Source organism: Myotis myotis, unplaced genomic scaffold, assembly GCF_014108235.1.
Source record: "Myotis myotis isolate mMyoMyo1 unplaced genomic scaffold, mMyoMyo1.p scaffold_m19_p_5, whole genome shotgun sequence".
Taxonomy (NCBI): domain Eukaryota; kingdom Metazoa; phylum Chordata; class Mammalia; order Chiroptera; family Vespertilionidae; genus Myotis; species Myotis myotis.
Genome location: NW_023416357.1, coordinates 19496103 through 19511625, shown reverse-complemented (window position 1 = coordinate 19511625; position 15523 = coordinate 19496103).

Here is a 15523-nt window from a genome sequence, read left to right as displayed (position 1 = left end):
CAAAAGTTAAATGCAAGAAAATGAATTTTACTTTAACAGATGCAAAACCATTTTTTTTCTCTTTTCAATTTATTTTTCATTTATTTTACATTCAACTGGAGGGAAATTGGTTATTGATTTTCTGTCAGAAATTGAGAACACAGTTCTTGGAAAAATGAATGCATTCTCCCACTGGTAGAAAAAAAAAAGCAAGTAATTTACTCTTATCCTGAAGGGTGTCAGAAAGGAAAGGGAGGTAGCAGAGTTCTCAAAACTTGTTGCAGGAAATGAATCCATATTCTTGCCAAAGAGATTCTTGACATGATCATCAAAAACATTTATTTTTATTAAAATTTGTCAAAGGTTGTATGTTTCCAAGGAGCTAGTAACTGTAACTATGTTTGCAGGGTCACAGCAGAACTAGAGGTGACTAGGAGATTAAGTCCTGTGCTTTACTAGGGTGTAGCCTTGTATCCTCAGCTATGCCTGAGAACGGAAATCAATACCTTCAACTACAGGCAATTCTAAGAGGTAAGGTAGAATGCAAACATCTGTTTCTTTAGTTCTCATCAAACACCTTAAAAATACATAAATATTTTCTTCTCTTTTACTGTTTGTAATATAAAAACAAATATTCATGAGTTTCTAAAAGCTAAGTAGATCATGTGAAAAATATTTTTATTCAATAGGACAAAAATAAAGCAAATGAGATTTTTTATTGGACATATATTTATATATTTTCTTTACAACCTACTAGTTATTGCCTAAAATAAAATTGTGCTTATATAACTTACTTTAATTGTTTTTATGACCTGCTGATGTCAATTGCTTTTAAAGTCAGCTACATGAATAGATTATTTTCAGTTTTTATATTTTTCATGATTTAGCCAATGCTTTTCTCACTGGTGGGTTCACCAAAATTTTTAATCTAGTTTTACTTCATTATATTTCTTAAACGGAGATAATATAAAAATGCTGTATAGTTATTTATGTTAATAAAAGTGCTTGTGAACTGCTTAAAGAATCCATATTGCATATAAGTAAAAAACAAGGCATTTAAATTCAGTGAAATCAGTGTGTATCACAATTATAAAAGTCAAACACAAACTTTAATTTTAACAAAATCAAATGTAAAATGTGTTGAGATTAAAATTCACAAACAGTTATCACTTTAGAGAAAGTCTTAGGTTTAAATTATGAATTTTAACATGCTATCCATTAATTTGCATCTTATTTAGCAACCATTTATTGACAATTTAATATGTAAGACATACATAATAATGGTTCCTGTATTTATGTCACTTTAAAAATAAACTAGTGTGTTTTAACTTAGGTGACTATTTTACATTTAAAGACGTAGCTTTTTGTATCAAAACCAAATTCATGTAGAATGTTTTTTTTTTACTTTTATAGTTTAGTATTAAGAACATAAAAATAGCATTTGATTGAAAACCAACCATTTTATTAACAGTTAGGTATTAGAGATGGTTTTATTAATACATTTGTCAAAGATTAGACATTCTTCCAACAAGGACAAAAAAACCCCATAAGAGATTCATATCTTAATTGTGTGACATAGGAATATATTACAACCACTATTTCTATCATATTAGAAATATCAGCTTTGTTCTGCCAATTTCTTTAGAAGTTGATTCATTTTCCTTCTTTTGGTTAGAGTATTGTGGGTTTCAGATTAAGTTGCAGCTCTATGATGTGTTTTTAAATGAAAATTCAACTTTCAGTAGGTTTAAAATGGAAAGCCACTGCCTGACTCCAGGCTACCTGCTCGGTAATTGCAGAAAGAACTTTGTTAGGTCCATGTAGAATGAATGAGCCCCAGCTCTGTGCAATGCTGTGCAGACGATCCATCCAGCTGAGAAAAAAACTTTGAAGATGATTGCCTTAGGAATTCCAGCGAACACGGGCTGAGGGAGTGACTCTAATTCAAAGCAAGCAAACCATCCTGATTTTTATGAAGATAACTCCTCGAAACTCGGGAAAGTAACTACTTCATACAGGACATAATTGGCATTTAAAAAACATTTGATCTGACTGAGTTAGCAATGCAGGTTGAAAAGGAAACCAATTTACTATTATTGGAGTTTTATAAGCACATCTGTTACTTTTAAAAATAAAAACTATAAAGATTCTGTCCAGAAGTGAAAGTTAAATAATAAAATAAGCCAAGTGCACAGCCAAGGTTAGGATGTCTCTACATATTGCAAATGCATCACACATATGATTTTTAATTTAGCTAAATCAAGTGGCAATAAAAGACAAATTTTAGAGAGTGAAGATTATAAGAGCACAGCCTTCATAAAAACTCATAGTTGTGCACCAATCTTCATTTTCTCTTCCTTTTAAGTCTTTGAATATTTTATGGATAAATGGCCCAATATTGAGCATTTAAAAAGCTCAACCATGTGGTTAAGTTCTGGTCAAGGAAATTTTACTGGAAGTGGTGAATAAAACTTGTTCTCAAAGGGAAAATAAACGAGTTGTTTTTTTTGTTTTTTTTTTTTAATCTCTTTTCCCTCATGCTAGCTGATATGTGGACTTAGTAGTTGACTCTCAAAAGGGTTTCATGGAACTCCAAGTGGAAACGCTGTATTTAAAAATGAGCACTAAAAACAAGATGCTGAAACTGGAGATCAATGGCGTCTGGGGCTCTCCTGCCAGCCAAAAAATAGAGATAGGGATTGGATGATAAGTGCACATTTAATTATATCAGCTGCTGGAAATCTGGGAAGGTGACAGGTGAAAACCCTAACATCCACCTTCCCCTTTAGCTTGTTAGAAGTGAGCTTACATAGGGGAGTCAAGGGAAGGGGATGTGGGCAGAGGGCACAAAGGGGTTTCTGGGGATGTGACGTTCTGGAATTTGAGTCCCTGTTGGGGCTCTTGATAAATGTCTTCATTACTGGTTGCCGGAACAGGAGGGTGCATCATCCCAGTGTTTCTGAGACCTAATCAATCAGCCTCCCCATTCCTCGTGGCCAGGTGTGTAGGTTCAAGGCTCCAGTAAAAGTCTTTTTGTTCTTGCCTGGTCAACTGAAAACTGCAACAAAATCTTAGCCAGATCATATGTACATTTGATTATTTAATTACATATTCAGTTAGTAAAAGGAAGGGGAATGAGATAGAGAGGAAGAAAAGAGAAAAAAAATAAAAATTGTATTTTTAGCCTGGCTAGTGTTGCTCAATAGTTGAGCATGGACCTATGAGCCAGACGGTCACAATTTGATTCCCGGTCAGGGTGCATGTCCGGACTGTGGGCTCGATCCCCAGTGTGGGGCGTGCAGGAGGCAGCCAATCAATGATTCTCTCTCATCATTGATGTTTTACTCTCCCTCTCCCTTCCTCTCTGAAATCAATAAAAATATTTTTAAAAACTGTATTTTTATTCTAAGCTTGTCCCTCTAAAATGCCACACCCCACCTTCCCTATGTCATCTATCCTCAGATTGTTTGTTGTGACAGAAATTTCTATGTTGTCTAAACTGTGGATATCTTGATGACCACTCATAGGCAAACATATTCTAAGTCATGCAGAATCTATACTAATAAAAGAGAAAGATGGTAATTAGACCGGATGTCTTCTGGACAAAGCCTGGGTTGGGTGCCTGCGGCTGTGGCCCGCCCAGGAGAAGCACCTTAGGTTCCCGGTTGGGCGAGGAAGCCGCCTGGTGGTCCTGGGCGAAGAAGCCGCTCCACGGGCCAGCCTGCGCCATGGGCCAGCCTGCGCCATGGGCCAGCCTGCGCCATGGGCCAGCCTGCGCCATGGACCAGCCTGCGCCATGGACCAGCCTGCGCCATGGACCAGCCTGCGCCATGGACCTGTTCGGGGCCCTGCAGGAGCCGGGCGCTCGCCAGCCGCCGGTAAGTGAGGGGCAGCCCTGCGGGTGAGAAAAGGGGGCAGGCAGGCGGGCTGGTGGCGGCCCGGAGGCCTTGGCGGAGGAGAGGCCGGCAAGCGCTTGCCTCGGCCCAGCCCCAGCCCCAGCCCCAGCGTGCGCACTGCAGCCCCGAGCCCCGGAGCGCTCCGCCATGTTCGCTGCGTAGCGAGAAAAGCTGGCCTTTGTGTGTGGCCCCCACGGCCGCAGCTCGGCTTCCGGCGCTCAGCGTAGGCCTGGCGCAGAGTCCCCGCCTTTGTCCTTGGTGCTGCCGCAGCCCTCCGCCCTCCTGCCTGGGTCTGCATCCCTTTTCCCTTGAGCAACGTTTTCCCGTTTTTCCGAACGTGCGTGTACAAGTTCAGGGTTTTGTTTTGGTTTGTTTTTGCTCCGGAGATTGAAGGAATCGCCAGCGTTGTCTTTCGTGTTTTTGAATCATTCTCTGTGCGTCTCTGATGTTTCGGTTGATCGCTTCTTGGGTCACAGGAAACCTCCCTCTCCCCCCAGTCAGGAGCCCCGGCCCGGGCCCACCCATCGGCCTGGCCCTGACCACAGGGGGCGGGGTGAGCTCCTGCAGCCTGGGGTTTGAGCCCCACGCAGTAGCCATCGGAGACCAGTGCCTCTGTTATTGCTGTGTGTCTGGCTTTAATTGGACAGATGCTCAGTGGTCTCAGGCGAAGAAGCTGCCCGGTGGCCCCGGAGCCAGCTTAGCAAAATCTACAGGAGGAAAATTCTGCCTGGTTTCCCCAAATTCCCTCAGCCACTACTCACCGCTCTGGAACGGCCCAGAACAAGTGAGGCCCTTTAAGTAAAAACCAGAGGTCTCCAGCAACGGTGGGCCTCTCTCATCACAGCCATTCGGGCTGGATGGCACTTGAGTATTTATCTAGGCGCCAAGCTCAAGTCATGATCTCTGCCCTTAAATAATTCACAATCTTATTAGAGAAAGTGGATGATAAAAGTGTCTAAGGCAACAACACAGAGAGGAACAGAGGCAATTGCTAGGGTGATTTTCCAACAATTAGTACGAAGAGTATGTGCTATGAATTAAATTAAAAAAAAAAATATGTGTGGAAGTAGCTGCTTCATGAGTATGGCATCCCTTCCTATTTTAAAGGAGGCTGAGTTTCATGTGAACTGTGTACTATGCTATGATAATTGAGGCACAGGACAAGGGAGGCTCTAAGTGTACTATGCTTTGATATTTGAGACATTCTGTATTGTTCAATGTGATCTATTTGTGTACGCCTCAGTTTTATAATAGTTACATTACTAGAATGATACATCTTGCTATAAAATATTATTAGAAGATCAAATGATCAGGTGACATTTATTGTTATTTTTCTATAAATGAACACAATCTCTGGTATGCTAACGTGATAGGTATTATAGAAATATTCAGATAGGGAGACCTACAGGCTTGATTACAAGTGAGGCTTACTATCGCAACCCAAATTTATTGCTAAAAAGAAGCAGGGAGCCAACTAGAAACTGAACCAGATTTAAGCCTTTGAAGGGCAAATGTAAATTGGATAAGCTTCGCTATTACAAGAGCAACCAGAAAGAATTCAGAGACAAGAATGAGAAGCAGATTGCATCCACTCTAAGTTGCTGCTAAAGAAAAAGAATGGTATACTATGAAAATACTTAATATAGCCTGTAAAGAGATTTGTTCATAGAGGGTTTCCTAGAGTAGGTGGTATTTCATTTATTTTTTTAAAATGTGAAGAGGTTAGCTAGATAAGAAAAAGGTGTAGGGGTCCCAATTGGAGAGGGTGCAGGCAGGGCTGAGGGATTCCCCCCCTCCATGCACCAATTTCATGCACTGGGCCTCTAGTTAATATATAATCTTGCCCTCTCACTTATTACATTTATCAATAAATTTTAAGAACAGTTTTTTTGAACACACAATAAAATTGTCTCTCCTATCATTGTTCCTTTTATGGACTCAGTCCTTGACCAGTGTGACTAAGACCCTGTATGCTTTCACTTTTCTGAATATTCCATTCAGTGAGAAAAACTAGTTTCACAACGTAGGTTAAAATTTAGGAGAAAGTATGGTTTGCATGATGAGTCTTGAAAGTTTAAACAAAATTACACCTGCTACTTTGGTTGACTGTCTCATAACTATGAAGCGGATCTTCACATTTGAACTAGTAGGAAAAGGCTACTCTGAGAAAAATGAAATTCATGTTTTATCTTTTTCCCTTGAAATTCTCAGTAGTCAGTTTTCCCAATGAAAGCCTGAGTTTAGGTGTTATATCAGAGATACGAAGTCAAGTTAACCCCTCCCTCAAAGAAAAAACAATGTAGAGTATCTAAGATTTGAGAGAGAACAGCCAAGGATGGTCCCCAGTTGCTGGCTTCACTCACCAGCATAATGGTACCAGCAAGACTGGACGTTGAGGTCCATGTTGGAGGGAGCGTATTATGAGTGAGCTTTTGGTAGAAGGGTGGGAACAGCTTAAGTGTCCAAGAAAATCAGATGAGGTGCTTTTAAAAAATAGAATTTGAATTGCTCACCAAACTCAGGGATGCAGATTAAAGGTGGATCTCAATTCATTTTAAAATAAGAATTATAGATGGTTCTGATGCAAATGGTATGTGGCCACTGTTTGGCAAACAGTGCTGAAGGAAAAACAGCTTTTAGGGCATCCCACATTCTTCTGATCTCAGTCTCCTCAAAGCAATGGAACCAGTCACACCACCACTTCATCACATCTTTTCTCACTGATTTTCCCTGTCTCTCTCTGATAAAAGACCCTTGTGATTAGGTTGGGACCACCTGGATAATAGGAAGAAAAACAAACCAAATGTAGACATTCCAAGAAAGAAAATACACAAATGCCTGTTTACATTAAACGTTTAATATCACCCTGGCTGGTATGATCAGTGGTTAGAGCATAAGTCCTCACACTGAAGTGTTTTGGGATTGATTCCTGGTCTCTTCTCTCTCTTCTCTTCTCTTCTCTTCTCTTCTCTTCTCTTCTCTTCTCTTCTCTTCTCTTCTCTTCTCTCTCTCTCTCTCTCTCTCTCTCTCTCTTTTTTTCTTCTTCTTCTTCTTCTTCTTCTTCTTCTTCTTCTTCTTCTTCTTCTTCTTCTTCTTCTTCTTCTTCTTCTTCTTCTTCTTCTTCTTCTTCTTCTTCTTCTTCTTCTTCTTCTTCTTCTTCTTCTTCTTCTTCTATCTCTCTCTCATTTACTCCCCCCTCTAGCCCCCTTCAACTCTCTCTCTCTAAAAAAAAAAAAAAAAAAAAAAAATCAATGGAAAAATTATCCTCCAGTGAGGATTAACAAAAAAAAATGTTCAAAATCATTTTACATTAGGAAAGTGCATATTAAAACCAACATGACACAGCATTATCATTCACAAGAAAGGCTATAATCCACAACTGTCAATACCAAGTGTTGGTAAGAATGTGAAGAAAACAAAACCCCTATACATTGCTGGTAGAAACTTAAAATGTACAGGTCCTGTAGCAATCAGTTAGACAGTTTCCTAAGGTTAAATATATAATTGCATATGATCCAGGATTATTCCCCCAGCGGTCTACCCAAGCAATATTAACAAATATATCCACACAAAGATTTGTAGAAAATGTTCATAGGAAGAAATTGGATGCATCTAAATAATCAGCAACTGGTAAGTGGGTAAACAAAGTATAGTGTATTAATACAGTGGTATACTACTCAACAATAAAAAGGAACAAACCACAGATACCACATCCAGCAGATGCATAAATCTCAAAAACAATATGCTAAGTGAAAAACCAAACTGAAAGACTATATTGCATTATTGCATTTGAATGAAAATTCTACAAAAATACCCCGCTAAATATTGTGTGTATCACATATACACATATACACACATTCATTCATATCTATACAAATATTATATGCACATATATACATACAGATATACAGGGTGTTCCAAAAATGTATATACACTTTGAATAATTATTCATTACAATGGCTTAAATCTGAAAAGAAAGAAACATCAATTGAGCTATCAGCTGTTAAAGTGTGTATACATTTTTGGGGGACACCCTGTATATATACATATATATGTTCTATAGTTGCCTGGCACTGGATATAGGAGCTGGGGTTGACTGCCAAGAGAAAATTTTATGGTGATGCATGTATTCTATACTAGATTGTGTTGATGATTACAAACAGCATACTAGTACATTCAATAAGAGTTATAGAATTACAGGGTTACAATTGATGACTTTTCTGGCATGTACCTTCTTTATTTCTCAATAAAGAGAAATGACAACTAAGAAGCCCCACACACAAAACAAGTAAGAAAGAACAATCTATCACATACAAGGCAAGATAAATTTCTGAACAAACTAGTCAGCAAAACCTACTAAACACTAAATTTAGAAAAATTGAAGTAGGGTTAGTAATGAACTCTTTTGCCCTCCCTCTCTGGTTCATATTTTTATATGAATTCTTCAGTTAAATTTGGCATAAGAAGGATCAAATATAAAAATACTTCAGTGATTTTTTGTTTTATTTAAAATATTTTAAATTATTTTAAAAACCACATACTAAAAATTTAGATAAGGAAATAAAAACGTATTGCTACACATTGGAGATACCTAAGTTCTATACTCTAAAAATAATTTGAAGTAATTTTTTCCAGCTTACTTCTAATAAAACCTTTTTTTGCAGGAAACATTAAGAAGCTTAAATTTCTAATCCTTCAAAACTGACTGGGTGCTTGAAATCTGAAAATGTCACAAACCACTAAATCGAAACTAGTCCTGTATAACATAAAACCCATGGAGAGGAACCACAATTACAAAGTAAAAGACTTAGAAGCAAGGCTTAAGCATTTGAACAAATGCTATCAGGTTACAAAATTGGCAGACAATAGAAAGGAGTGAGGGGAAAAGATGTCTTTAGAGTCTTGGGTTTCTTCACTTTTCTATTATGAAAATATTTATTAGAGTTAAGCATTTTTAATATAGACATACCTTGCAGCTTAGTAAGAATTTTTGATCTTTAAATATCTTTATTTCCTCTTAAATACTTGTTTATTTGACAATACCTGTAATTTGATTTTAATTGGCCCCTCATGATGTATGAGGTGTATAAACAGATATTCCTGGGATTAAATTCAGATTCAGCTAAATGGAGTACTTTGAGGCAAAAATAAATAAATAATATGAAATAACTAATAAGCTTCAATTTTCTCATACACTAAAGGCATTGATAACATCTGCTTTGTCATTGTCTTTAATTTTAGGTGTTATGGATTTAATAGTCTTTTAAGTAGTAAATGCTCAGGGAAGGCTTAATTCTGAAGATGAAGCTCACCCCAAGATTCCTAATGCTTTTTCATTGAACCAAACCAGAAATTAGGGCTGTTCTAAAGGGATTTTACAGATGTAAATAAAGACTAGATTCAGTTGACCTATAAATAATCAGATTATCCAGGTGGGTCTGACTCCAAGTAGGTGAACTCTTTTAAAAACAGAATTTGTTCCAGCTGGTAGCTAAAGAGAACATTAGAGATTCAAAGCACAGGAAGAATTTGGTGCCTTCTCACTGCCTGGGAGATGGAATAGGCCACAGAACAAGGGATATGGGCCCAGTTATGTTCTCCTAAAATTATTACACTGAAATCCTAACCTCTAGTGACTGTATTTGGAGATAGGGTTCTTTTTTTTTTAAATATATTTTATTGATTTTTTAGAGAGAGGAAGGGAGAGGGATAGAGAGTTAGAAACATTGATGAGAGAGAAACATCGATCAGCTGCCTCCTGCACACCTCCTACTGGGGATGTGCCCGCAACCAAGGTCCATGCCCTTGACCGGAATCGAACCCGGGACCCCTCAGTCCGCAGGCCGATGCTCTATCCACTGAGCCAAACCAGTTAGGGCGGAGATAGGGTTCTTAAAGATATAATTATGTTAAAATGAAGTCATTAGTGTGGACCCTAAACCAATATAAGAAGAGACAGTGAAGACACAGACAGGTACAGAGGGTGGAGCACCTGTAGACACAGAGAAGCGGGCTTTCTGCAAACCATGGAGGGAGGTCGCAGAAGAAACCAATCTTGCTGATGTCTTGATCTTGGACTTCAGCCTACAGAATTGTGAAAAAAAAATACATGCCTGTTTTTCAAGCCATCAAGTCTGTGGTACGTTGTTATGACAGCTCTAGAAGTTTAGTGCAGTTAATATATATAATAAGAATTTTGCCTTTTCACAATGTGACTGTATCTTAAAATGCTAATTTTTAAAATATTTTGCCATAAATGTTAATTTGTCAAATTAATAGGATATAAGTTGAAAAATTACCTTTATAATAATGGTGCTTGATGAATTCATGCAATAAAATTTTATGTTGTGCTCCATACTTGAAAGTATTTTATATATTACCAAAAATGATAGCATGAAAAAATCTGCATATTTATATTTGATCTGAATATTGTTTTATAATTAAATACATATTTATCAGATAACAGAGTAGTGATTTAAAATTTGACTTCAATTAAGGATTAGCTAATGTGGGAAGAGAAAATAGTTAATTGTTTAAAAGACTTTGATAGTAGTTGGTCTGATCCTCAGATATCCAAAATAAAAATGTGATGTAATATCATAAGTTACAAAACTTTCATATTTCTTTATGCAATTTAACTAACATTGGAAAACAGGCCATTCTAACAAGAAAATATTCACTTAACAGAATCAACAAACTTGAAACATGCAAGTTAAATTTCTACTCAGTCCAATTCAATTGAACAATTTAGCTTTAATTGACATGTGTGTTTGTTATAGTTGCATATAAACCAATGCATATATTTATGGATGCACATTTGTTTATCTACATGCATACGTGTGTGCTAATTGTTGTCTACTAATTAAAAACAATGAATAGTTCTAGGTTTGACACAGATCTATAAGATATTAATGAAAGAGAAGCATCTGTTCAAGAAATAATTTTGAAAGGGATTTATTATTTATATCTGGGGATGTAACTAAAGACCAGTAACCAAAATTAAGATAATTAATTTTTTTTCAAAATTGATAAAACTCATTAAACATGACTAAAATCACATCAAGTTAATGTAGAATAAGATAGAGCCATAGGGATGATGAAGTGCAAACTTGCATTGCCAATTGTTCTCTTGGAAGTAAATGCAGTTAATCATATAATAGACCATAAGTATGAGTTCAGTGAATAATTCAAATTCCATCTGAAAATCCAAATAGAATAATAACTCCATTTGGTGACCAGTTTGGCAACTTCTCTTTGAATTACATTGTAAATAATTCTGCCTTATTAGTCACTGTTGGGCCTTTTGGTGGCATGTAAAAAATAAAAATGAACAGCAGGCTTTTGAAGCCAGATAACAACGAGTAAACATGAAGTAGCTAGTACGTTTACCAGGAGCTGCTCCCATAGGAGCTGTACAGCATTCTGTTAAACTTGGGACATCTGCTCAGGATATTGTAAAATATAAAAACCAGGTATTGACAGGATCCCACAGTTAACAGCTCAGGAATGAGTATTTTCAGAGACCTCATTCATTTAAAAACAATGGGATCTGATTGGCCCCCTTGTGCTAAACAGAATATAAGTTAACAAGAGATGATTGGTCAAATAAAATATTTTCCGTTTAGGGGGAAATTGTCTTTCTTTTTGAGTGTAGTAAGCACTATAATACACAATCATGTCATTTTCTAGAAATATCTTAATCACAAATGGTCTTATTCTGTCAGCAAAAGGATGTTTTCTATGTACTCCCCCACGCACTCCCCCACTCCCCACCACCCCTCTGCTTCAGGTACTGTGAAAGAGAGAGAGAGAAAATGATTACTAAAACATGCAGAAAAATACTTCAGTACCAACACTGAAGGAAGAGATGCTACGTTTTGAAATGAAATACACCAAACTAGTGCATAAGAAGAGTGATAAGAATGTTTTGGCAAGCTGTCTTGGCTCTCCAAAGCAAATTGTATGCCTCGGGGATGAATCTGAATTACATGTTTGGATTTCAAAGTAAATCAGAGAATTTTTAATCAAAGCTTTTTAAGATCGGGCTGCCAATAGCGGATAGCACTAAGGAGTTATGAAAATTTAAAACTTACTGCTAGGAGTGTGTATTCTGTTTAATTTCAAAATGTTTGCCCCATAATTATGATCTGCATTTTAATAGTGCCTCTGCTTCTTTACTTCAGGAATTTTTTTTATTATTTAAAAGCAGAAGATTATACTTAGATAGCTTTATCTCAGTTATATCAGATGATCAGACTTAAGCCCATAAACACAAGTATTTTCTATCATATATTGGCCCTTGTTGAAGAAAAAACACAATAGAGAGTAAATACTAATAATAATGTAAATTTTCATCTATCAAAGTAGCCATTAAAAAAAATGTCCCCATATATTCAAAGGGATTGGTGGTAGTTTACAAAAATACCTACAGTATAAAAACATAGAGATCAGCAGGATAGAAACAATAGAGAGCTCTTAAGCCAGTAAGAGCTTGAACGTAGAAATGTGTGCAGTGACATTCAGTACAGTTTTTAAATTTGGATGGCAAAATCAGCTTGTAGCTTTCTGGCAGCCAAATCACAAAGAGAATTATGTTCAGTTACAACTTTCAATACTTGTAACTGGCAGGTGAGCTTGATGAACAAATTTCAAAATGCATAACTTGTTCATAAAATTAATATATCAGCACACTGAGGAATCATAAAGAGGGAAATGGGGCAATTCTGGCTGAAGTAAGTTGAAGATGCCAGCAGAAGGAAAAACAACACCATCGCCCACAGATAAACAAGCCAGTATTGAATTCACAAGGCTTCTCTGGAACCTATAAATAACTAAAATTACTTTCCATTATAAGTGAATCAGTTTCCTCCAGGGAAAACTGCTCTTCTTGATAGTTTTCAACAAATCAGCCTGCCAAGGAAGGGGAAATAAAGCACAACAAATTCCTACACATCTCCCATTTCCATTGACTTGCCCCATGTGTTCTTTTGTTTGTTGTCAAACTTTCCCCCGCTTCGTTTGGTGACAGTATATATGTGATTCAGTTCTCTTGCATATAAATAAATTTAATTGTACATGTACTAAATTAAATATCACAAGTTTTTACAACACCTTTTCAGAAAACAAAAATCTCTTAATGACGTGAGAAAGTTAATCCTGGATACTTTCATAATAAATAAATTCCTTAGTGGTTTTATGTGACATGTTAAACACCATTCTTAGAATATACAGGATGAAGATTTTTATGTACAGCTAGAGGCCCGGTGTAAGGATTTATGCACTGGTGGGGTCCCTCGGCCTGGCCTGCACCCTCTTGCAATCCAGGACCCCTCGGGGGATGTCAGATTGCCAGTTTCGGCCCAATTCCCGCAGGCCAGGCCAAGGGACCCCGCTGGTGCATGAATCTGTGCACAGAGCCTCTAGTGTGCATATAAGATTTTGGTTAATCTCTTCCCACCCTCACCCCTCCACCCTTCCCTCTGAGATTAATCAGTCTGTTCATGTTTCCATGCCTGTGTGTTGAGCGTCTGCCCCCTGGTGGTCAGTGCACATCATAGCTACCGGTTGAATGGTCAAACGGTCAAACGGTTGCTTAGCTTTTATATATATATAGATGATAATATCCCTCAGTTATTTCAATTGCATAATTACAATTGTATTTCCAGAAAGCATACACACACACACACACATATATATGTATGTATGTATATATATATATGGCCCTAATGTGCAAATAGACCGAACAGCTGAACAACCAGTTGCTGTGACATGCGCTGACCACCAGGGGGCAGGGGGCACGTGCGGGGAACATGGCGGGCATCGGCATCAGGCAGCAGAGCATGAAACATGGCGGGCATCAGCTGCAGTGGGATGGTGGAGGAGGTGAGCAGGGCCGCCAGACCAAGGCGGGCGCCGGTCACTGTCATTGGGGCAAGCCTCTGGTAGTTACTGAAAAGTCTTTGCTCTCGCACGCCGTGGTCCTGCCAGGTGCTTGCACCTGCTGCTGGCCCAAGCCCCACTCACACCCACTGCTGGGGCCTGGTGCCAGCCCCAATTGCTTGGCGCCAGCAGCGGGTGTGAGCAGCGGCTGCCAGGCCGATTGCCCCTCAGGGCTTCTCCACCTCCCCCTGCTCTTGAGGCATTATCAGGGCAGTAGCTGCCATTCGCACAGCATATGGGAGCAGCAGCAGCAGGAGTGGGGCTGCCAGAAGAGAGGGGCCGGGTGAGGGTGTGGAGGATGGGCCAAGACCTGCCCCTTGTGCCCACCACAGCCTCATGGCCCACAGTTCCTTTTAAGGTGCACAAATTCATGCACTGGGCCCCTAGTTTCTATATAAGAGCAGGTTACTTGTGCTGCTGGTCAGCATAATTTAGCAGTAAGATTTAGAATATCTCTATCAATAGTTCTAAAGTTCTAGTGTGAGTTGTATTTGTTGTATTCACCTGGACAGGGCTTAAAGTGAAGATTCTTCTCCTAAAACTTCTAATCACATTTCTGCTTAGTAGATTTGACTTGTAATCCAAGATTTTATGTTATTTTTATTTCTTTTTAACTTCTTTTGTTGTTATCCTCACCTGAGGACATTTTTCCATTGATTTTTTTTAGAGAGAGTGGAAGGGAGGGAGAGAAAGGTAGAGAGAGAGAGAGAGAGAGAGAGAGAGAGAGAGAGAGAGAAATTGATATGAGAGAAACACATTAATTGGTTGCCTCCCACATGTGCCTCAACCAGGGATGAACCTGTAATCTAGGTATGTGCCTTTGACCAGGAATCAAATCTGAGTCACACAAGCCAGGGCAGCTTATTGTAAGATTTTTAAATAACTGACAAGGTAAGTTTGATTCTTATGATCCAAGACAACACATTAAAAAATATTGATTGGGTGTTATTTTAGAAAAGTGGTTTGTAAATCTCTAAGAAAATCATTTATGAATTTTATTTCTCCAAATTGAGTTTATTAAAATATAATTAGCATGTTTGCTCATTTGTTGCTTTCAATTTTATATCCCATATTTGAGTGAAATCATATGGCTCTTGACATTTTTGTTTGACTTATTTGCTTAGTTGATGGCAGCATTTAATCTTTTATTATGGCTGAGTAATAGTCCATTGTGTATATGTACCTAATCTTCTTTATTTAATCATATATCAAAGGGCACTTCAGTGGTTACTAGAGTAAAGGGGTTTGGATGGGTAGAAAAGGATATGATGGTCAATATAAGGTGACTGCCCGGCCTACTTGGCTCAGTGGTTGAGCGTCGATCTATGTATCAGGAAGCTAAGGTTCGATTCCCAATCAGGAAACATATCCGGGTTGCAGGCATGATCCCCAGTGTGGGGCCTGCAGAAGGCAGTTGATCAATGATCCTCTCTCATCATTGATGTTTCGATCCTTCTCCCTTCCTCTCTGAAATCAATGAAAATATATTTTAAAAGTATATGGTGAGGGCAGAAGATTTGACCTTGGATTGTGGACACAATGCAGTATACAAATGACATATTACAGAATTGCACTCTTGAAACCTATATAATTCTATTAACCAATGTCACTCGAATAAATTTAATTTAAAAAATAAGCACTTTATATTTGAACAGTTTAGAATTTTACTTTTAGAAAAGAAGTATGAGGAACTCCATAAACCCACTCAT